This window comes from Marmota monax, unplaced genomic scaffold (genome assembly GCF_021218885.2).
Source record: "Marmota monax isolate L192 unplaced genomic scaffold, Marmota_monax_Labrador192_F-V1.1 WCK01_AAM20220418_F8-fsc00096, whole genome shotgun sequence".
Lineage (NCBI taxonomy): Eukaryota > Metazoa > Chordata > Mammalia > Rodentia > Sciuridae > Marmota > Marmota monax.
The window spans coordinates 5,920,334-5,943,268 of record NW_026695236.1 but is presented as its reverse complement, the minus strand read 5'-3'; the positions used below and the strand labels follow the sequence as shown (position 1 = coordinate 5,943,268).

The 22,935-nt window shown below is 35.4% G+C and overlaps 1 protein-coding gene and 1 non-coding gene across 24 annotated transcripts in view; both read right to left on the bottom strand.

Annotated features, from left to right (window-relative positions):
- The window catches only part of Dlg2 (discs large MAGUK scaffold protein 2), a 2,050,987-nt gene that overhangs the window by 629,776 nt on the left and 1,398,276 nt on the right, over nucleotides 1-22,935 (bottom strand). The window lies entirely within an intron of this gene.
- Trnaa-ugc (transfer RNA alanine (anticodon UGC)) lies at nucleotides 10,183-10,255 on the bottom strand. Its single transcript has one exon. It is a non-coding gene; the product is annotated as a tRNA-Ala (tRNA).

Genomic DNA, 22,935 nt, shown 5'->3' with positions numbered 1-22,935 from the left:
TTGAGAAAAAACAAAGGAAGCACATGTAACTATTTGACTCCTTACTGCCTACTTTCTAATGTACACATTGCTTACAAAAGTGAGACCCCAAATAATGGTACATACAAAATATAAATTTCATTTCTCAATACTCATAAAACATATTTTTCTGCCATGGTCCTTTACTTATTGAGAATTCACTATGTGCAAGATAGAGTGATAAATATTATATATTCACTGGTAAACAAAATAAGGATGCCTATTTGATTTCATAGAGTTTGAGTATCTACTGACAGAGGCAGGCATTAAAGAAGAAATAAGCAAATAAAATCAAATTACAAGTACGATGGGAGAAAATAATGACAGGGCTAGCTAATTTAGATTGAAAGGTTACCAACAGTTTACTTGAGGAAGTAATGGTTAAACTAATGCTTGAAAGATGGCTGGGAATTGCTAAGCCAAAAGCAGAGGAAATAGCATTTCAGTAGAATTAACATTTCTTTAAATCTTGGATTTTCAGGACATGAAAGTACTGATGAAACTCAAACAGAAAATGGGGAAGAGAGATGAAAATTATCAGAAGCAAACAACTATCCAGAATCCTTAAAGGAAAGTTATATCTACAGAAGCTGGTCAGAATATCACTGTCCTTGAACAAAGGTCACTGCAAATACTACAGTACAATCTAAAATGTTTAAACAATTAAGCTGAATTTGGCATGATGCAGCATAGATATCCAGGCAGGAAACTGGAAGAGACATTTTTACCTTATTTGTTTTTCCTGTGATATAGTGATGAGGTCATAAGAATCAGAATATTTTTAAAAAGTAAAAGAATATTTTCACACATGAGAGAAATTGAAAGGTCTAATATCTTCAAGGGAATAGAATGAAAATTTCAGTGAAACTAGTGGAAGAAATATATTCTCTTCCTATTTTTGATGTTTATAGTTCTGGAGGCATACCTGAGGTCACAAGATATCTTAGGGCAGGGATAAGGAAACTAGTGGAAGTATCATCTCAGAATGACTTGTTTAGGCTATAGGAGATTGTACCTGCTAAATATTCATGGGAGATATTTTTTTAAAAGAATTCTGTGTTAGGTTGGATTTGAGTCTAAACCCCATATACAAAATACTATGTTGCAAAATGTTCATAGCTAAACTGGAAGTAGTTCATCTTCATTTAAAAAACACCTTGCAATATTATTAATCATTTTATTTTTGATTTATCAAAATAACCTATATTTTCTTAGTATATTTTATAATCCAAAATTTCCTTCCAGAATAAAGAGTAATACAGGTATATGGATAGCTTTTTTCCTAATTGGGCAGCAGGGTTGACCCTGAGTAAGTCTATATACTTCTGTGAAACTCCATTTTTCTCTAAAATGTAAAAAAAAATATATATATATAGTGTTGAATGAACTGCCAGACTTCTTCAGCACCAATATTTTCTGATTCTGTGGTATGCATTCTCTTTTATTAGAAACTCAGTTTCTTTCTTCCTCGTTATATGTACTATTGTGTGTGCACTTGGCAAGATGCAAGGAATTTAGTGTGAGAGATAGGATCCTCAATCTGCTGCAGCTTAACAGAGGGGAGGGGATGAAGTGATTAAATGAAGTGAAGTGATTGAAGTGATTAAGGCTGTGAAGATGGAGTGGGATATATAACAGGGTGTTCCAGTAACATTCAGGGGGAACTCTTGACACAACCAAAGAATTAGGCAGAGCTTGAGGAGGAAGAAACAGATACTTGTAGCAAAGTATTGCTTCACAGCAACTACATGGTTAATTTCCTTGTACTATTTTATTAATTTCATAGAAAAAAAAGGCGGGGGGGGGCGCCAGCCAATTTCATTGTCAGCTGGGAAGTGCTGTTTCTCAAAACCTAGGAAGTTATGGGGACTCAAAGGACATGCATAGGAGTGGTCAGTATCTTGATTCTGGTCTTGACAATGCTCAGAAGCACATTCATATTCACAGCTTGGCATCTCATCTTCTCAACACCCATCAGTGCACAAAACATTGCTTTTTACTCCTTAAAATTATTAACACCTATTAGTTGTACAAATTAACGAGTTTCACTGTGCTTAACTTCCTCACTCTGCTCCTCCTCCCAGGCCCCTCCCCCTTCCTTAGTAGTAGTTCTACTACTTTCAGGTGCTTTTTGTTTTTTTCTTTAACTACTCTAGATTCCACGTATGAGAGAATACATGTGACACCTGTCTTTCTGTGTCTGGTTTATTTTGCTTCACATGATGGTCTCTGGTTTCCATCTATTTTCCTGCAAATGACATGATTTCAGTCTTCTTTATGGCTGAATAATACTTCATTGTGTATATGAACCACATTTTTTTATCCATTAATTTCTTGATAAGTACCAAGGCTTATTCCATACCTTGGCTATTGTGAATACTGCAGCAATAAACATGGGTATGTAGGTATCCCTTTGTATGCTGACTTCATTACCTTAAGATGTATTTCCAGGAGTGGGATAGCTGGATCATATGGTAGTTCTATTTTTAGTTTTTTGAGGAGCTTCCAAACTGTTTTGCATAGTTGCTGTACTAATTTAAATTCCCATCAATAGTACATAGGGGCTCCTTTATCCTCCTATTATTACCAGCATTTATGAATTTTTGTTTAGACCTTGTTAATAACCAATTACCCAGTCAATAGGGAGATAGGTCAAGTTTCCAGTAATATTTGAAGGTGGCTTCTGTCCAGAAAAAAAAAAAATAGAATTCTATAACTTGTAGTCTTATCATAAAAAGTTTCCTCAGTGATTGTGTATGTGTGTTGATGTAAGAGTGTGTACATTAATCCAGACCAGGACTTATTTAAGTTTATACCACAGTTATATCTGTAGAATATCCTGATGCTTTGTCAAAGCAAACCTACTAATTCATCCTTCCCCCTTTCTGATAGTGTCTGAAGTCCAGCCAACAGAGTACAGTTATAGCAGCATCTCCCTGCTAGCAAAATGTGAAGACAATGATTATTTTGAATAACATTTGCCATTTCAGGGGAAAAACAAATTTTAAAAATCTGTTTGAGTGGCTAACTTCAATAAAAATCTATTCTACTTTTTCCCATAGCACTTATCACCGTATGGTATACTTATCTTATTTATTCAGCTTATTTAGTGTCTCTGACTAGGATATATGTTATCTAAGGGTACAGATCTTTATTTTCTGTCTGCTGCTGTACACACTGAGCCTAGAACAGAAGAGAATACAATCGTAGGTGATCAATAAATATTTATTTTCTGATTGAATGAATGTTGCTCAAGCAGCAGAAACTTGTAGGATAGAAAATGTGTATCTATGAATGGTTCTAAAACTAGGGCATATTTTTTCTCTTTATCCAAATAGATGAGAAGAAAGTTGGGGCCATTAATATTATTGTAAGAAGCTACCAAGGGAGGTCAACTTATAAGTTCTGGACAGGAGCTAGCACGTCTTGACAGAGGACTTTCAAATGCCCAGTAGAAGAGAAAGGCACCCAAGAATTAAGAGGTAGTCAGGGAAGCCTTCTCAAAAGAGCTAATACCTAAGCTTGCACATAATGATTGACCAGACCTTGGTTAGGCAAAAGTGAAGAGATGGAGAAGAGCATTTGAAAGAAAGAGAAATGAGAAACAGAGAACCCCATGAGTTTGGAGAATTCCAAATAATGCCATATGCCTGGAGTATGGATACAAGGTAGTGGTAAGGAATGAGCTGGAAGTGAGAGTAGACTACATTATGCCTTAGGTACTACACCCAGAAGGCGGATTTTTCCCCTAAAAATCAATGTGGAGTTATGAGTATCGAAGTCATGTTTTATTTTGGTTAAGTGTGTTATACACTGGGCTGGATTTCTAGTTAGCCGGTTGATGTAATCCTGATGAGACCTGATGATAGCCTGAAGTGCATTGTCCACCTGGGAAAAGTAGGTGGGACAGGAAAGAGATTAGAAACATGCAATTGACAGAATTCAGTGGCTAACTGCATGTGATCAGTGAGGATTGCTTTCTGGTTAAACAGATGGTGATGCTAAGGGGAGAATAAGCAAGAAGGAAGAGTACTCTAGATTGACATAATTGCACGATTTTTCTCTATACCTGGTATTTTCACATAAGCCCAATACACTGGGTAAGATACTTAACTTTCTAAACCTCAGCTTTTTCATCTGTATACGGAATTAGTAAAAACTACCATTTATAATAAGAAATAGGGTATGGAAAAATCAAAATAGGACTGAGTTCAGGATCCTTGAAATTTAGCTTACTTAACTCTTACAACCTTCAGTTTTCTAATATTTTAAAATGAGGATAATAAAAACCTAATTGCTAGTTTGTTATAGAGTTTAAATAAAATTGGTGTGAGGAGGCTCCAGCATATCTCGACTACTTTGAAGCTATCATTACTATAATCATTATAACTGTGTTATAAGGAAGTGACAAATTAAAACTATTCAGTCCATTTAGTAGATGATTTTCTAAAGAAGTGAAAGATATGGCTTTGCAGAGTAGAAAAAAATCAATAGTAAGCAAGTAAGGGAAAAAATAAATAGGGGGCAACTGACTAGAACAGAGATTTGTCACTAACACATGACAGGAAACCCTGGGTCAGGAACTCTGCAGTTGGCTAAAAGTTAATTTGTGTGTATAGTCAAGGCCAAGTCTCCTGAGTCTTCCACGTGGCATGGGAAGTGGGCAATAGCACTTTTTAAAACTTAGTGCACTTTCATTTGGGCTCAATAAAATGAAAGATTAAAATTGTGGGGAGTAAAAAGATCTATTATGCTTACTCCACTCATCCAGAGCAGGAGATGGAAATATCTCACTGCATTTTTCTTTTGGAATCCTTACTGCCCAGGGGGACCTCATGATGAATACACAACTGAAAGGAGGAGCCACAGCAGAAATAAAAATACTACATAGTATTCCACAGGCTCATCCTCAACAGACCATGGTGCCAAGCCAGTCAAAAGGGAGTTTGTGATGAGAATCACAGACTTTCTGGTGTAGAGTATGTCTTTGGCTGCAACCCTGTAGTCTGTGGCAGCTTACCAGATGGCCAGAAAATTCTGTGGTGAACTGGGCCCTGGCAATTCAGTAGTGGCTTATAAATGTTAAGAAGGCTCAACTCTCTCCTGAGGTTTTGAAACTATTCAGCTTTGACATGCTTCATATGTAACAGCAAAAGTATGGTTATTTAATCTCCTTTTCTGGATTTTTAAGAACTAGCAACCATGTTTCTACAATTGAAAAGAAAAAATAGTCCCACATTTTCACAAAGGAGCTGAGTTTTCTCTGAATGAGATTTCAGCAGTGCTAGCCAGTGTAATTTTGAGGTGATAATGAACAAGTTTGCGTGTGTGTTTCAAATGCTATCTGCACACTTTGTATTCATTATTAAAGTAGACATTTTTTTTTTTTTGGTATAATTCAAACAGGTTTGGGAAGTACCAATTTGTTCTCAAAGTTATTATCAACAGATGTTTCACGATTTTGATCACACAGGATAAGTCACTTAGGAGACCTGCTGTATAAGGATCACCCAATGTAAAATAATCTGAAAGAATGAAAGAATGTCTCCACCATATGGCTCTGTCTGCTTGTGGCTATAAATTGTGCATTATGAATGTGAACTGGGTTAATATTCAATTTCCCTTCTCAGGATTCCAAGAATGATACACAGCCTTCTAAGACTAATTTATTAATTCAATAACCCTGAGATTTGAAAAATAACTGATTTCACAGTCAGGGTTGCCTTCATTTAATATCATTACACTTCCTTCCCCACTGAGCACAAATGCAGACTCAAGTGTTCAAGTTGAGAAACATCCCCTTGGAAACCAGAGGCAAGAATCCCTAGATCAGCCATTCAAATGCTGAGCTTTCCAAAGGGAAAAGCACAATGCTCTGTGAAATAGCACAGCCTGCCTTGACAAAGTGGACAGAGAAATGCTAAAACTGCACAGCAGGCAGTTCTTTGTAAAATCTACATTTGACCCAGGCTCAGTTCAAACCTCAGATCTGTCAATACCTAGCTGTGCAAACTCCTGTAAGTCACTTAATCACTCAATGCCTCATTTTACAAGGTAGACTTGATAATTTAGGAAGTTGTTGCAAGGAGGATTACAGAAGGTAATACAATAAATTTAACAATAAATTTCAGATTTCCAGAATACTGTCATCTTTTTGTATCTGAGGGTTCCTCATCCATAAATTCACCCAACGGTGGATCAAAAACATTCAGGAAAAAAAATGCCTCCGTACCTAACATGTACCTTTTTTTTTTTTTTGTAATCATTCCCTAAACAATATGATACATCAATTTATTTAACATTGTATTAGGTACCATAACTAATATAGAGATGATTTAAAGTATTTAGGAGAATGTGTGCTGGTCATATGAAAAGACTGTGCCATTTTAAATAAGGGACTCGAACATCATGAATTTTGCTATCTGTAGGATTCCTGGAACCAATACCCTGCACATACCAAGGAACAAATGTATACATATTAAATCCCTTATCATCAGAAGAACAACCAGGTCTGAGTGATGTGTAGCTTGCAGGTAGAGCAGTGTGATGCATTTCAACTGCATCTGAAAGTGTTGGGCAAAGCATTTGGTCAGTTCACCTAGGAGCATCCTTGAGGCCCCACCAAACATGATAGACTGTGCTGAAAAGCATGTGTTGTTCTTTCTACCCAAACAGCCCAGGTTGAAAACAGCCTGTCCCTAAAGTAAACAAGCTTGGTGAGCAGGTGGTTAAATAACACTAGCATCAATTCAGTCTTGATGCAGTAATAAATATTCCTTGCAAAATATTTTGTTTCTTGTATATTTTATCATTGAATGCAGGCACAGAGAAACCTACATTGGATTAAAAACATTCATTTTATTAACTGGCCAATGTAGAGGCTTGGATTTTTGTTCTAGTATGACAAAATGAGTAAGAAAGGACATTTTCTCTTTTGTTTTCAGGCTTATCACATGGAATAGTTTTGGAGATAAAGCCTAGTAGGCACTCAATGATAGATACTTCTGCAGTAAGGACTCTTATTCACATTTATCTTTCTTTCTAACTCTTCAGCTATCTGAAAGCAGATATCATTATTTCACTACCTAATTATATATATATATATATATATATATATATATATATATATATATATATATACCCGTCCCAGGAAAGGTGACCTATTCATGCTTGTTGATTGAACAAACCATGAACTCCAGGCACCACAGAGGGCATTCAAAGCACATCTAGAATGAGAGAAAATGTTTAGAGAAGGAATAATAATCAAGAACATTGCCAAAGGGAGGAGACAATCCACAGGGGAAATAATTAATGGGTTGGGGAAAGATTCTCTAGAAAGATTCAAGGGAGAAAGCGGACATACTCTCTCAATGCCCATCACCTAAAGATCACCTAATCTAGTAACAATGATGATACTGATAATTAATGCTCGAAAAATGCTTAATAGAGTCAGGCATATTTGAAATGCTTTATACTAATGAATGCATCTGGTCCTCAAAACCACTCCACAAGTGTACATTATTGTCACCCCACTCAGTAGAACACACACACACACACATACACACACAGATAGGGGGTGGAGAAAGTTACTCACATTCATAAAACTATTAAGTGTTAAATCATTAAACATATAATTTGATTTCAGGATACATACACTAAAAATACTTCATTATATTGGTAAAAATAGTTTAGTAGAAATTACCAGAAAAAATTATAATCATTGTAAGGAAAGACAAAGATAGCCAATGTCAAGAGGGTTAAAGGGTCTCTCTTTCTGGAGATACAAAATGAATTTTTTTTTTTTACTGTTGCATTATGATTTAATCTAATTGCACAAAAAATTTGAAATTACAACTCCTCCAGATTTCTAAGAGGAAGGTTATTATGCATGCCTCCATATTCAATTCTGCACTGTTACATTTGAACCATATTGTAAATTTTACATCATGATGGATCAGTTTGGAATTTCCATGCAACACCTCAAATCATAAAATGGAAGCAAATTTTAAACAAAATGAAAATTTTGTATGTGTAACTATCTCTCATTCTCCTGAACATTTATGATAGTTGCTTTTTAAAATGCAAGTTTAAATGATCTGAGGGGCATGTTAAAGTATAATTTGTTATGAGGGACTGTTGCTTCTGATTTCAACTTTGTTTGAATGAGACATTATTGACTGCATTTTTAATTTTTTTTTTATTTATTTTGGGGGTACCGGGTTTGAATTCAGGGGCACTCAGCAACTGAGCCACATCCCCAGCCCTATTTTGTATTATATTTAGAGATAGGGTCTCACCTCGCTTTTGCTGAGGCTGGCTTTGAACTCGTCATCCTCTTGCCTTAGCCTTCCAAGTCATGGGATTACAGGCATGTGCCACCATGCCCAACTATTGACTGCAGTTTTAGATTTTTAGTTAGTTTTGAGTAAGGTGATTATTTGGATTTTTTTAGTATTAAAGTAAAGCCAAAAAACAAAAAAGCAAGAGAGTAAAAAATGACTGAGATTGTAAGAAAAAGATGTGAATTTAAAATGGCTTTTGCTATGTATTGAGTGATCTTGGGAAACTCTTGTGAACACTAGTGAGTGTTCATTTCCTCATTTGAAAAAATGAGGAACACCATGTTTTATTTTCCTTTTCATGAGGTGGATGAAATATCAGAAAAATAATTTGAAAGTAATGAAGTAATATTAAAATGAGATGTATCATACAATATACATTATATCACCTGAATTAAACAATAACATTGAACATCATAATAGAGCTTGCAATCTTACCAATTTTAAGTTTGAGAAACTATATTTTCATTTGAAAACTTCTAAAACATAACTGGAATACTGTTATAACTGTATTCTTTTTATGAGTTAGAAAAATGCTAAAAATACAAATGTGATATCATGTTTCTTGTTATTTTCACCTAGAGTTAGAGTGATATTAGTGAGTTTTGAGAAAAGTTAAGTAGATGGTGGGGGAAGAGTACAGTTTATTTCATGAATGTTAAGAAATAATCTTAAACAGAAATAAGTATATCTCTAACCACCTACTAATTTTCTTTTCCTTGATGCTTATTTCTTCTTTCCAATGCTAACTGAAGATTCTTTGCCATTTGGCTTAGTTTTCCTTTTGATAAATGTACTGAAGACCTAAAGGCAATCTGAGCATACCACACCTGGTCAGAAAATAAAAATTTTATTCCAAAAATGTTCTTCATATTCTCCATGCCTCCAGATGGCATCTAAATAGCTCTGCCACACACTAGTTTGGACAAAAGTCTTAACTTATTTAAAGAAGTAAAGTAGTGGTTCTAAGCTTATGCAATAGACTTATTGTCAAGATATGAGACAGCCCTTGTTGAACGATTTACATATAAGGTTCAACCTTCAATAAATGATTAAGCTTTATATACTTAATTGTTGCAGCTAATACTGCTGCCAGCACTGGAAAGGGTAGCACTGAGCACTGGCCTCGACTAATGAAGAATAGTCTTTTTTTCTTCTTATCTATGGATTTATTATCTATCTTAGGACACACATAAATACAAGAATAAATATCAATTATATGAAAGAAATGTGTATATAATGTAAAATACAAAATGTATATAAAGTACACATAACAATGTTTATTATAAAGCATATGAATGGAAATATTTATCTGTGTATAATGTGTTTATAAATATATACATATTTATACATTTATGTATACATTTGGATATATGTATTATGTACATTTGGATAGACACATTGGGAGGGAAAATTAGTCTTTATCTATATCTCTTACTAGAAGACTAAATGGGATTCATCTAATGATTAACAACAAACCAGATATAAAATGTCAAATGAAAAGGATTAAAGTAAGAATCATTTTAGCCATTTAGGGCCTTGAAGTTTTAGACTCCTAATTATCCTTTAATGTAGCTAAAATCCAAATGAACAAGAGCCATGTTAGTTAACATTCTATTAGTGGATGCAAGTGTCCCCTCAAAGGATTTATTTAAATTCTGGGCTCATGTTGAGTAGTGATAAACCTACTTAGTTACATTGGTTTTATTGGGCCATATTTTAATCTGATTGGATATTAAGATGACAACAGGTTCTTTCTCACTTAAATGTGAGATTCTTGAAGAAAGTGGCCAGATTTTTTTTTTTTTTTTTTTTTTTTTTTTGGTGGTGGTGCTGGGGATTGAACCCAGGGCCTTGTGCATGCAAGGCAAGCACTCTACCAACTGAGCTATATCCCCAACCTAGTGGCCAGATTTTAGAGAAAAAAATGAATCATAGTGGAAAGAATTCACCTGTTTTTGCCTCATGACCTTGGACATATCATTAACCTCTGTTAACACTGGTTTTCTAATCATAGTTCAGTGATTCTTGGGTAAGGATAGCACTGAACCCATCACTGTCACCTGGGACTTGTGTACTTAACTTTCACATTGGTCATTTTTGTTTTACCACAAGTATTTCTTGCTTGTCACTTTCCTGACTCCAGGTAGAAAGGTGATTTTATTTGGCTAGTGCTATGTGAAGAAAGGTTTTGGTGTCAACTCCAGGGATAAATCTCAATTTGCAGTTGTGATTTACAGATGTGAACACATCAGGATGAAGTCCTGGTCAGTGTGATAGTTCATTTTATGTGCCAAATTGACTGGGTTAAGGGATACCCAGATATCTGATAAAACATTCTTTCTGGGTATGTCCGTGAGGGTGTTTCTGGAAGGAATTAGTATTTGAATTAGTAGACTGAGTAAAGAAGTGTCTTGACTGACACAATTGGGAACATCCAATTTGTTGAGGGTCTGGAAAGAAGAAAAGGACAGAGAAAGGGTAAACACCCTTTGTGTTCTGGAGGTAAATAAAATGGGTACCTTTTCTTTCCCTGAGATATCAAAGCCCCAGGTTTCTGGGGCCTTTGTCTCTGGAATGTAACTCCCTCTTCCCCATTTTCCTTCATAGGCCTTTGGCTTTGAACTTGGACTGAATTATATTACTGACTTTCCTGTATCTCTAGCTTGCAGAGAGCAGAGCATCATGTAACTTCTTGGTCTTCAGAAGCATTGAAACAATTCTCATATTAAATCCCTGCCCTGTATCTATCTATCAGTTATATTTTTTCTAGAGAACTCTGGCTAAGATAGTCAGACTCTACCCTTGAATAAATAAAATCGGAAAAAATATAAATGTGTGATCTGATAGGTCACTGAACTTTTGAGTAATCTATTCTATGACTATGTAATGCTTTCCCAGAATCTCAATTCAACATTGAACATCTACCCTATGCCAGGTGCTAGGGATATATGGTAAATGAAACACGGTTCTCAATTTTTTGTGAGCATACAAAAGGTATATACAGTTCAAACACAAATGACAAGAAGACAGAAGATGGAAATGCTAACTCTGGGGGGATTTGACAAGGCTTTTCAAGAAGAGGTAGTATCTCAGATTTTGTACAATAAATTGACACTGGTTAGATAAAAATGGTAATGGGGTGAAGAGCAATTTTAGGATCAATAAACTTGACTAGTGATCCTGAATTAAATACAAAGTAACATCAAATTCTTCTTAATAATTAAATGTGCATTCTTTAATTTAAGCTGAATCTAAAAAGATCAAATATTTTAAATTTTAAAATCAGGTAACACATGATATAAATTCTGATGCCTATGAACATTTTCATAATACATATGTGCATTCCTTTTCTCCAAAGGATAATTTGAAAGATTAAAAATGCATCAAGCTCATTAAGGTAAATGACTAAAATTCAAGCTTTTAAAAGTATAAATTCAAGCTTTTAAAAGTATAAATTCAAACAATGCCTCAAACACTTGAAATTACTGTAAGTTTTTTCTACTATGCGTCTCTGTATAGTCTGGCAGTATATTGAGACACTAGTGTTTTTATTTTTCTCTGCTTGTGTTTTTCCTTTTCCTTTATCCCCACCTGAAATAGGTGTTTATTGCAGGGGGAGGTCAGAGGAGGCAGGGTTGAACTCAGAAGCAGCCCACAAAGACTTCCTTGCTTTTGTTTTCAAAAAGCTAAGCCCTTAGGAGAAATTAAAGGTTTTGTGGAGGAGGTGAAAGGAAGAAGAGGAGTCCTCTACAGAGGTAGGAAGTCTTTGTGAAGGAGAGAATAAAATATTTCTCAAGTGAGGGGTAGGGTAGAGCAGGGGGGAGAGTCTCTTGAAATGGAATAAGAAAGAAAATAATATTCAGAGATGAATATGTGAAGGCAAGTCTAAGAAGTTGGGACCCTGAACAATCTCATAAAGAATTTCATAACTTGAAATGTCCCAGGGTTTCATTTAGTTGTAAATAATAAAAGTGCCAATTTAAACTAGCTAACACAATAAAAGGTATTAACTATTTACTTAAAAAAAAAAAACTCAGAAGAAGGGTTTCAGAGATAGTTTTGTTCATGATCTCAAGTTATTACTAAGACTTTCCACATACAATTTATCTGCTCCGCCATCTAAAATGCTGGCTTCATTAGGAACCAGGAAACCTCTACAGTTTTATAAGGCTTTGAGCTGATATCCCAGTTACAGGCTTCCTTATTTCATGCCCAAAGAAGGAGATGGGCTTCTGACTCAAAGTTAAGTAAGAACCATGGAATTCACTCTGATTGTATTGGATCAGGTTGCTCATCCATCACTGATAGAGTCCAGGAGAGTGGGATGTGCAAATTGATCTAAATCAATAAGGACTCACTGCTGGAGTTCACAGTCATGCTAGCTGCTAACAAAGCACAGGGGTTGTGTGGGGGCAGACATTTGAACCAAATTCTAGAGGCACTTAGAAACATGATGGGAAGAATGAAATGTGGAGATAATGACAAATGCCCACTAGATGTAGTAGACACTTGTAGACTAGAAGGGACAACTCAGAGAGGGGCATTGGATGTTGCAGCAGGTACCTGTGAAGAGAGATGACCAAACAACTTGTGGACTGTGTCATCGCTGAGTAAAGACATAGAACTGTGAAATAATTGTGGATATGGTTGAAGCGGTTGGGAAGAAATATGCTAGGAATGACTGAGATTTTACTTCCTGCTAGCTAACTAGTTGAATTACAGAAAAATACAGTTATAGCAGCTAGGGTTTTATGCAGATGAAAATAACAAAATCCCCAGCTTTTACCATTTTTGAAGACCTACAATCTAGTAAGTATGACTGCTGGACCTCTTTCTGTATCACTCCCTAGATCTTTGCTATTTCTATTATCCTCAGGATCCAGTACCTCTATGGCAATCCTGAAATCTAAGGACACCTTAGATTAAACCTCCATAACCCTCCACACCTTGTTAATATGTCATGGAAATAGATTTCCCCTGATTAGAAAATTCAGCTAGTGGGTGACAGAGTTTTGTCATTTCCATGCAAGTTCTTTGCTGGGACTTGAGTATACCCTCCAAAACTTGTGTTGAAATTTAAATGCCATTGCACCAGTATTAAGAGTTAGGACCATTAAGAGTGATTAGATTATGAACATACAGCCCTTATGCTTATTGAAGGAGTGGATTAGCTATCACAAGAGTGGATTTCTTTTAAGTCGAGCCCCTTCTTGCCCTGGTCTCATGCATGCTCACCTTCCCTTCAGCCATGTTATAATATAGCACAAAAACCCTGACAAGAAGCCAACACCATGCTCTTGGACACCCCAACTTCCAGAACTGTGAGCCAAATAAACTTCTTTACCACATAAATTTCCAAGTCTGTGGTATTCTGTTATAGCAAGAGAAAACAATCTAAATTTCTTTCCATTGTAGATTTTGTCTAGAAGCTGTTAGTTTTAGAAATATCACTATGTAAGCATTAGATATGCTGGTGATGATCAGGAAATACATCAAAGAAAGATGTCATAAAAAGTGATGCACAGAAGAAAATATATCAGCTCTTTTAGATGATGTGAGGGTAGTAAAGTTCAGATTAATGAACTAAAGACAGCTTTGTTAATAACCTGGAGACAGAGGTTTGTGGGGTAGGACAAGGAAGATAACTCAGCTAGTTTATTGAGAAAAAATGGAGAAGGCTGGAGTTAGCAGCTGAATTTCAGTTTATGTGCATTTTGTGCTGATTCATCTAAATCAGCTCTTTGGGGTGTGTTTACAAGGCACTCCTCAATCCTGAGACTTTGATGCTTACATCTAAGGAAAAGTTAGATTCACAACCCTACAAATGTCTGTAAACTATATTTCTAACACCCATTTTTTTTCTCTGACATCTGAGTTCAATGGTTAACACTGTAAAAGATTTCCTACACATACAAAAGCCTGCTGATTCCCAAATCATAAAGGTTTTTAGACAGTGGAAACCTGAATTCATAGACCTGTCACTAGTCATTTTTTTTTCATCTGTCATTCTTTTTATTGCTTTTTTTTTTTATTCTTGGGAGTTGGGACACAGTAACAGGTTACTTTAAAGGAGACTGTATGTGTAAACCTTGAGGTATTAAGGTTTTCTGCAATCTGCCAATCCTGTTCTAGAGCTGTGTTTTATAATCTTATCTCTATAGTAAGAAGTGTAAGTAGGATTTAGAAAAGGCAAATAATGTAAGCAAGGTGAAATAGTCAGCTTTGTGCTATTGCAATGAAACATCAGAAGCAACTAGTTCATAAAGAGAATAGGTTTATTTAGCTTGCAGTTTTGAAAGTTCAAAATCCAAGATTGAGTAGGGTGGGTGTAGATGTCAGCATTGGTTTGATCTTTAATAAGGGCTGCAGATGGTGGCAATCATGGTGTGAGTACATACCGGAGCAAACAATCAGGTGTCCAATAGAAGCAGAGAGAAAAGAGAATGAATGGGCAGGATCATATATGCTCCCTTTACAACAATCTTAGAGTGTTCAAGGGGAACTATTAAGAGGTTGCACATAAACTCCTTCCAAGAGCCCACCTTCAATGTGTGTAGGACTTTCCATCAAGCCCTACCTTGTAAAGGTTATGCCACCTCCCAATGATGCCATCCTGGAGACCAAACTTAACACATGCACCTGTAGGGGACACTCAACATAGAAACCATAGCAGACAACACTTATTTTGAGAACCAGTTGTGGCTACATAAGCCTAGGACATGAACAATCCAATAACTTCAGAAAAGCAATTAGCTAAAATTAAACTCCAAGATGTTTGTATGAGGTCACCATTGGTAAGTTACAAATGCTAGACTTGAACTTAGTCTGGCTATTAGAAAAATTAAAGGGAAGAGTCATGTAGTTACAGGAAATGGGGTACTATCTAGTTGTTTCTTTGCATGGTCTAGCATAGGAATTGGGTGCTTCTAATTCTTTCTTTTTATTCCTTTTCTCATTTCTTATCTCTGGCTTTCTTTGCAGGAAACCTTGTCTTGCCACCAAGCAAGAGTTCCTCGTAACAGCTACTTTTCTGCCTTCTACTTCATACTTTATTGCATAAAAGAAATGCTACTCCTGTCTGCCCTATATTGCTGTATAGAAAATCCTGAAGAATAGACACTTTGATTGGCTTGGATTTGCTCAAGTGTCAGCTCCTAAACTGCATCAACAACACTCACAAAGTTTTAGATGCAAAAGCTTTCTTCCATGCTCTAACCCTTGAGATTCAGAATCATTTGGTCTACATGTGCCCAGATGTATTAGTTTTTACCAGCTTTCCAGGTAATTCCAATGAGTAGATTGAGGCAATTCAACTTTGTGACCAGGAGTGCTGTGACTGCCAGTCTTCCTGAAAATAACACATTTGGCATGGAGAGAAGAGCAGTTTCCCAAAGGAAGAAGACGTTCTTCAAAAGGAAGAACACTCTTTAATGCACAAACAAAACAATACTGCTCACTACATCATATGAAAGACTGGAAGTGGGAATTATTACAATATCATAGTTTGAAGCTACCAAAAAGAAAACACAATGTTATAACTGTTTGTCTAACCTGGAACTAAACTCTTAAGAATTAACAAAAAGAAAAGCTTCAAATAGTGCTAGGCAGTTATAGAAGTTATAGCTGTAAACTCAAAAGATTCCATTTATATACTTAACATAATTATAAAACATATTGATAATGGGTTATACATATATTAAGATCAATGAAGAAGCTAATAACTTACTACAAATATAAGGATTATATACATGTACACACACACAACGCAAAGCAGAGTATGTACCTGTCACTTGACTGAGATGCAGAGTGAAAACATGAAGTTATTCTGAAAATGACATCTTCCAAAAAAAATAGGGCCTACAGAAATGTGCATGTGTATAAAAGTCTGGGATGTTACAGGAAACTTTTAGGTAATTTGCGTATGTTATTTCTACTTTTAACCACAACACTATGAGGTACATATTAGTAAACCACAGGTTGGGAAGAACACTAAAGCCTTTAATAGATGAAGTAACTTGCTTGAGGTCCCATAGGAAGTGACTAATCCTGGATTCAAAACAGTCTGTCTGAATTCAAAGACTGTACTTATTGCTCCTGCTTATACAGGCCTACCTTTGTTCTACAAATCTTGCAATATTTTCAGCCAAAGACAAGAAAACTGATCAAAATTCACACATAGTTTGTCAATTTGTGTTTAATGTACATGTATGTTTGGGTTATATTTATGTATTTAAATATAATAAATGTATATATTTTTCAAACATACTTAAAATACACACTAATAATTAGACATACATAAACTTTGGAGTTTAGCTGGAAAGTTATACAATATCAAAAATTATTTAACTAAACTAGAATAAGATTTGCTATGGCTGATTATATAACCTCATCAAATATTAACTTGGACTCTGGAATTTATTCCTGTTACAATTGATTGAAAATTGCTAAAGTTATCCCCAAATGAGAAGTTTAGAGACCAAAAATCTTTCTCTGCATCATTTGAAGTAATAGATCCTTAACGGTATTTGAGTTTCAGACATTTCACAACAATCAACAATATGAGATAAAAGAATTCAGCCGAAGAGAATCAGTCATTCAATGACATTCTAACTAACTGAATATCTGGATGAAGCTGGAGAGGCCACCATTTGACAACTTTAATGGCTCACTTCTTACCTGGAGGCCCACTAAATTCCCATGTTAACCTCCTTAACCACCAAGCTTGCTTCATCTGTAGAAATTTTCAAGATTGAATAAATGGCCATTTTTCTCTGCTTCCTAAATTCCAAAATAAATCTACTTATTTTTGAATAGGTGAAATAACAGCTCACAAAAATTGATGATTTATACTTGGGAAAATGACTTAGATCTTTGATTTTTTGTTGTTGTTGTTAGTCTAAAAGGAATATCTCTGACTTGTCAGACAGAACATTCAAGTAGTACCACATGTCCATACATACATTCTATATCTGTTAGGAAAGCACTTCAAATATTCCTTTTTTAATAGGGCTGGAGACAAAGGGGAGTTATAGGAAGTGATAGACATTCACTTCAACATCTTTGCTAAATTGTGGTCATGCTTGCTGCTAGGGTTTTTGTAGATAAGATGAATCTATTATCCATGCTGGTCAACCAGCTTCTCATGATACAGATCATGTTGGGGGACAGAGTCTACTAATTTCATGCAAGGAGAACTGATGAATCACTCAGAGGCATGGGATTTACTAATCTACCTTTGCTAATGCCAGACAAACCCAGAAGAGCTCAGGAAGGCTTCAAATAACACAGATGTCCGTGCTGAGCAGTTCAGATTGTGTTAATGAAAGGAGTTTGTTGGGTTTTACTCTAGGCATCTTTGATTACTCCTTTCTTTTGCATTTTCCTATTTTATAAAACACTGGTCCTAATATGTTTTAAATTATCCCTTCGACATTACTATCGGATGAATTTAGCTATTAATTTTGTTTCTGAAAAGGCATACCTGTATCCTCTTCTGAATCGTATAACATGTATACCCAATATTACAGCCAAAGTGATCTTTGTAAAACACAAGTGGGATTATGTCACTTTCATGCTTAAAATTCTTCGAGGTCTCATATTGCCTTTAGAATAAGATTTATGTTTAAATCTTTTTGTATGTTATTGGAGGCATTCATGTTCTCTGCCCTCACCATCTCTCCAGCCTGGTCTCTGAGTCCTACATCATAGCTTGAAGTGCAGTCACTAACTACTTGAACATGTTAAGTTTCCATGAGTTTTTGAACATTTGCATGCACTACTCCCTGACCAAGAAGCCTTCTTCCACTCTTTTTTATACGGCTAGTTTCCTCTCATCTTTCATAAGCCTACTGATATGTAGAACCTCAGGGATGTGCTCAATCTGGGCCAGAAATCCACAGTACTCTGTTCTTCATGGTTTTTGCCTATTTACTTCTCTGTGTCCTCTATAAGGCTGTAACATTATATGAAACACGGGCTGTGTGTACCCAGATTTATTGAATGCTTGCAAAATCAATATATGTAAGACATTTGTAGGGTTTGCTATTGTGGCAGATGGTTGATACACTAGACAAAGCTGCTGTAGAAGGGATTCACCAACTTGTCCTCAAATTGCCAAATGACTTTTCCCCTTTCCATGTCATCCTGGTAAACAGAGAACACAACAAAATCCCCTTCAAGAAATTCACTGGAAGAGACAGAATTATTCATCATTTAATATGGTAAGTTTTTTACCTATGTTAGTTTTTAAAGAAGCACCCTGTCCAAGAGGGGGAAGTCAAAAGTTTATTGGAAGAGATGAGATTTGAGCTTAAGTTTGAGGGAAGTCTTATCTCAGTGATAATGAGCTTAGATTCTAGTCTCTGTTGGATGTGGAACTAAAATCCTAACTCGATTCCTCACACATTCTAAGACCTTTATTCCCTGATTTTTGTCTGATTTTTGTAATGACAGGTGATTTAATGTCTGAGCCTCAGCATCCTACTATGTAAAATGGAATTTGCAAGATCCACTGCACAGGGATGTTATTAAATGTGATCAGTTCATTACTAAATTAAATGTTATAGAGATTAAATATAGAAAAAATATAAGCTGTAAATGCATAGTGCAAGGACCATAAATTCTTTACCTCTGGATGACTGACATCTAGCAATGTAACAACAACAACAAAGCAGATCATAAAAGAAGTTCTTGTTAGTATAATGTAAATGGCTCATTGAAACTGGGAAGATAGGTTTTTAATAAGTTTCCACGATGATACCAATGAATAATGCTTTTGAAACGGTCATGTGAACCAAAGGAAATATTAAGAATAACTATGCATGCTGTTCTAACCTTTAAATTAATTTATTATTTCATAACAAGGTCCCTATGAGGTAATTACAAAACTTTATATTCATTCCCAGATGTGAAAATTGAGATCCAGAGAGGTTAAGTAAGCAGTTCAAAGTCACTTGACCATAAAGGGGTAGAGCCAGTTTTTAAAATCTGAATTCAATCCAGGCCACATGTATGTACTGCATTTTCTTCCAGCGGTAAAGCCAGGCATAACCCATACACATGCCAAATTTTCATTGAGTATATATTACATTCCAGACAATATTCCAGGCAGACTAAATATAGAAACTATATATATATATATATATATATATATATATATATATATATATATATACACACACACACACACACACACACACACACACATACTAATGAAGAGACAGACATTAACAAAGTCACCAAATAAATAATGTAAATTTCAGATGATAATAAATGCAACTAAACAATGACAGAGCTGTGGATTAGGAAAAAGAGTGATGGGAATATTGCTACTAACATAAATAAGGTGGACATACAAACTTCAAAATTTTTCTGAGGAGGTAACATCTGAGCAGGTATTTAAATGACGAAAAGAACAATCATGTAAAGACCTAAGGAAGATTTCTCCACACAGATAGAATCACAATCATAAAGATCTTTAGGTGGGAACAGATTGGATTTTTTGAGGAAAATCAAGGTCAGTGTGGCTAGAATGAAATGTGTGAAATGTGAGGATATGATATTGGAGAGAGGAGCAGGGCTGATATTGTGTAAGGTTTGTGGGTGAGGAGAAAAGGTGTGATTCTCACCTTTTGGAAGATTTTAAGAATAAAAATGATATGGCTTGCTTTATATTTTGAAAAATATTACTTTGGTTACTTGGAGGAACACAGTGTGGTGAAAGGGAAAGCTATTTCAGTGGTTCAGCCATGGAATGATACAGGTTTGGACTCAGATTCAGCAGAGCAGGTGGTAACATTTGATTGACTTTGAAATATATTTTTAGGGAAGCTCGACGAGGACTTGCTGATGATGCTGAGAAAAAAAAAACAGTAATTAAGTAAGCCTTTAGGACTGTTTTGACTTGATAATAAGGAAAATTATAGAACCAATTAGCTAAGATGAGGAATATTATGGTACAAGCAGCTTTGGCTCTGAGGGAGAAGGAGCAGGGATGCTGAGATGCCAGCTGGACAGTTAGCTATGCACACTGAATTTAGTGGAGAGGTCCTGGCTTCAGGTTTGGGAGCTGTCCATTGATAGGTAATATTTAAAGCCATGAATCTAGAGGAGAGGTTAAGAAGAGGTCTGTTCACTGGCTATCCGAAATAATCCAACATTTATAGAAGAGCCAGTAAGGAGACAAATAAAAGGTTAGACAATAAGGTAGTGAGAGCACAGGAGCATAATTTGTTGAAAATTAAAAAATTGACATCTTTGATAAAGGAAGCAGTGGCAGCTGCATCCAATATTCCTGAAACGTCAGGACTGATGCTTTGACATAGCAAAATGGAACCTGCCATAACTTTGATAGAGAATTTTAAGATGATTGTTGAGATGAAAACATAATATAGGTTAAAATAAGAAAATTATGTAATAAAGGGGCGTTAATGAATATGCAATACTTCCTAGAATTTTGGTAAAACAAGATAATGAGACAATGATAGCAGGGAAATATTGGGTTAAGAAATAGATACACACACACACACACACACACACACAAGTGTCACTTGACCCAATGTTTCCCTGCTATGTGTGTGTGTGTGTGTGTGTCTGTCTGTCTGTATTAAATGTATTTGGGAAAAAGAAAGAAACTGATATTGCAGAACAGAGAAAAGATATACAGAAACAAAATCATTTAATGAACAAGAGAGTACAGAGTTTGGGTTATCATAAGTGAAGAGTTATTGAAGAATCTTGGAAAGGATGAAAAATTCCCTCACCAACTAGGGAGAATACTCTAGCAGAACCGATGGTAGGAAAGTGAAGAGGTTTTCACTTGACTGCTTGAATTTTTTCAAGGAAAATGAAGGGAATTTAACAGTTAAAAATGAAGATATGGGAGAGAGGCTTTGTTTGTGTGTGTAAATTTGAAGAGATGATAAGATATTATGTTGTCTCAGTGAATAAGAAAATGTTTCCCCCACTGGAGAAATGTATAAGAATTGCCAGGAGTCTTTGAGAATGCACTGAGTACACGCTAAAAATTTTAAAATGAGATGAGCGAGTGTTTCTCCAGCCTTGTCCAGTTAGTCAGGTGTTGGCATGGAATGAATAAGGTGACCAGTTAACCATAGTAAGTTAACCAGGGCTGGGGTTTTGCTGGCTGAGCACCAAAAGGGAGCAAAAAGGAAACAAACAAACCAAAAAGTTAAGGGTCTAAGAGAGGAAAAGTTAGGGTAGTGAACAAACTAACATTAGTATCTGATGGGTGAGGAGAGAAGGGAGGGCATAAATAAGCATGAAAACAAAGGGAAATAGTGAAATTGGTTTAAAGTCCCAATAGGAGTTGAAGGACTTTTGAAGAGGGGTACAATAAATGACAGGTACACAGAAGAAGTACTGCTCAGAGAAGATTATGCTTGACATAGAGGCTTTGCAGTAGTGGCAAGATTCACAATATGACTGGGAACCAGAGTGCAGGAAGTGAGGGAGGTGAGATGCCAGGCTCAAGATCAGGAAGCAAGAAGCATCAGAATCCACAATTACCTGACTCCTACTGAATGCTCTCTCTTACACTAATTAACTCCTTTTTTTTTTTAAATCAATAAAACCTGGCTAAACAAATGATGTTCTAGACAAGTTACTTATGTGTATAGTGTGGGGGAAAATCAGAAGAGCTGGCTTTGCAGGTGGGACCTGTTCAGTTGCACAGGTCCTGTATTTAGAAGGGCTCCCCATTTTCATTTGCACTGAACCCCAAATATCAGCTAGCCAGCCTTGCAGAGTTTAGTGATTTAGAAGTGTTATTTTTTTCACTTGGCATAATTTACCATAAGCTTCACTTTTCTCTATTTAACATGCCATTAACATTTTATCAAAGTTCATAATGGAAGTATTAAAGATCCCATCTGTCAAACACTTAACTTTCAATGTAAACTTTCTTTTAAAACCACTCAGAGTTAATAAAAATTGGGTGGAAAATGAGAAATTCCCTGACTCCGAAAGTGAATAAGCAGTAAATTAAAAAGATGATATAATTTCAAAGTGTAGGCCTAGAATTTTAATTCATACTTAAATGAGGGCTTATAGAAAAATATATTTTATTTCTTCTTATTAGTATATGATATGTTTATAATAAAAGGTTTAGGAAATAAAGATAAATAAGAAGATGAAACTGAAAATTACCCCTAAATTCTTAACAATATGCAACCACTTTTAACATTTTGGTGTATATCCTTCCATATTTTATTTAGGTGTTTATATGTGCATATTATGTAGCTCTGTGTTTTATTAGATTATATTTTAAAACTTGATTTTTAAACTTGATACTATATCTAGACAGACCTCATATTCTTGTAATTAAATATTTTTCTTAATATTTAAGTAAAATTTATTTATATTATATGGGTATATAATAACATTTTAAACACTCTTTCCAGGCTTCACTATTATAAACAATACCGATATGATAAAAGCATTCTTGTGTTTGTACATTCCTATCAATATAATTTGTGGATCCAAAGGTGCCCATTTTCAAGGCTTTTGATTCTTACTTTCAATTTGGTCTTTAGTATTGCATTAATTTCTAGGCTCA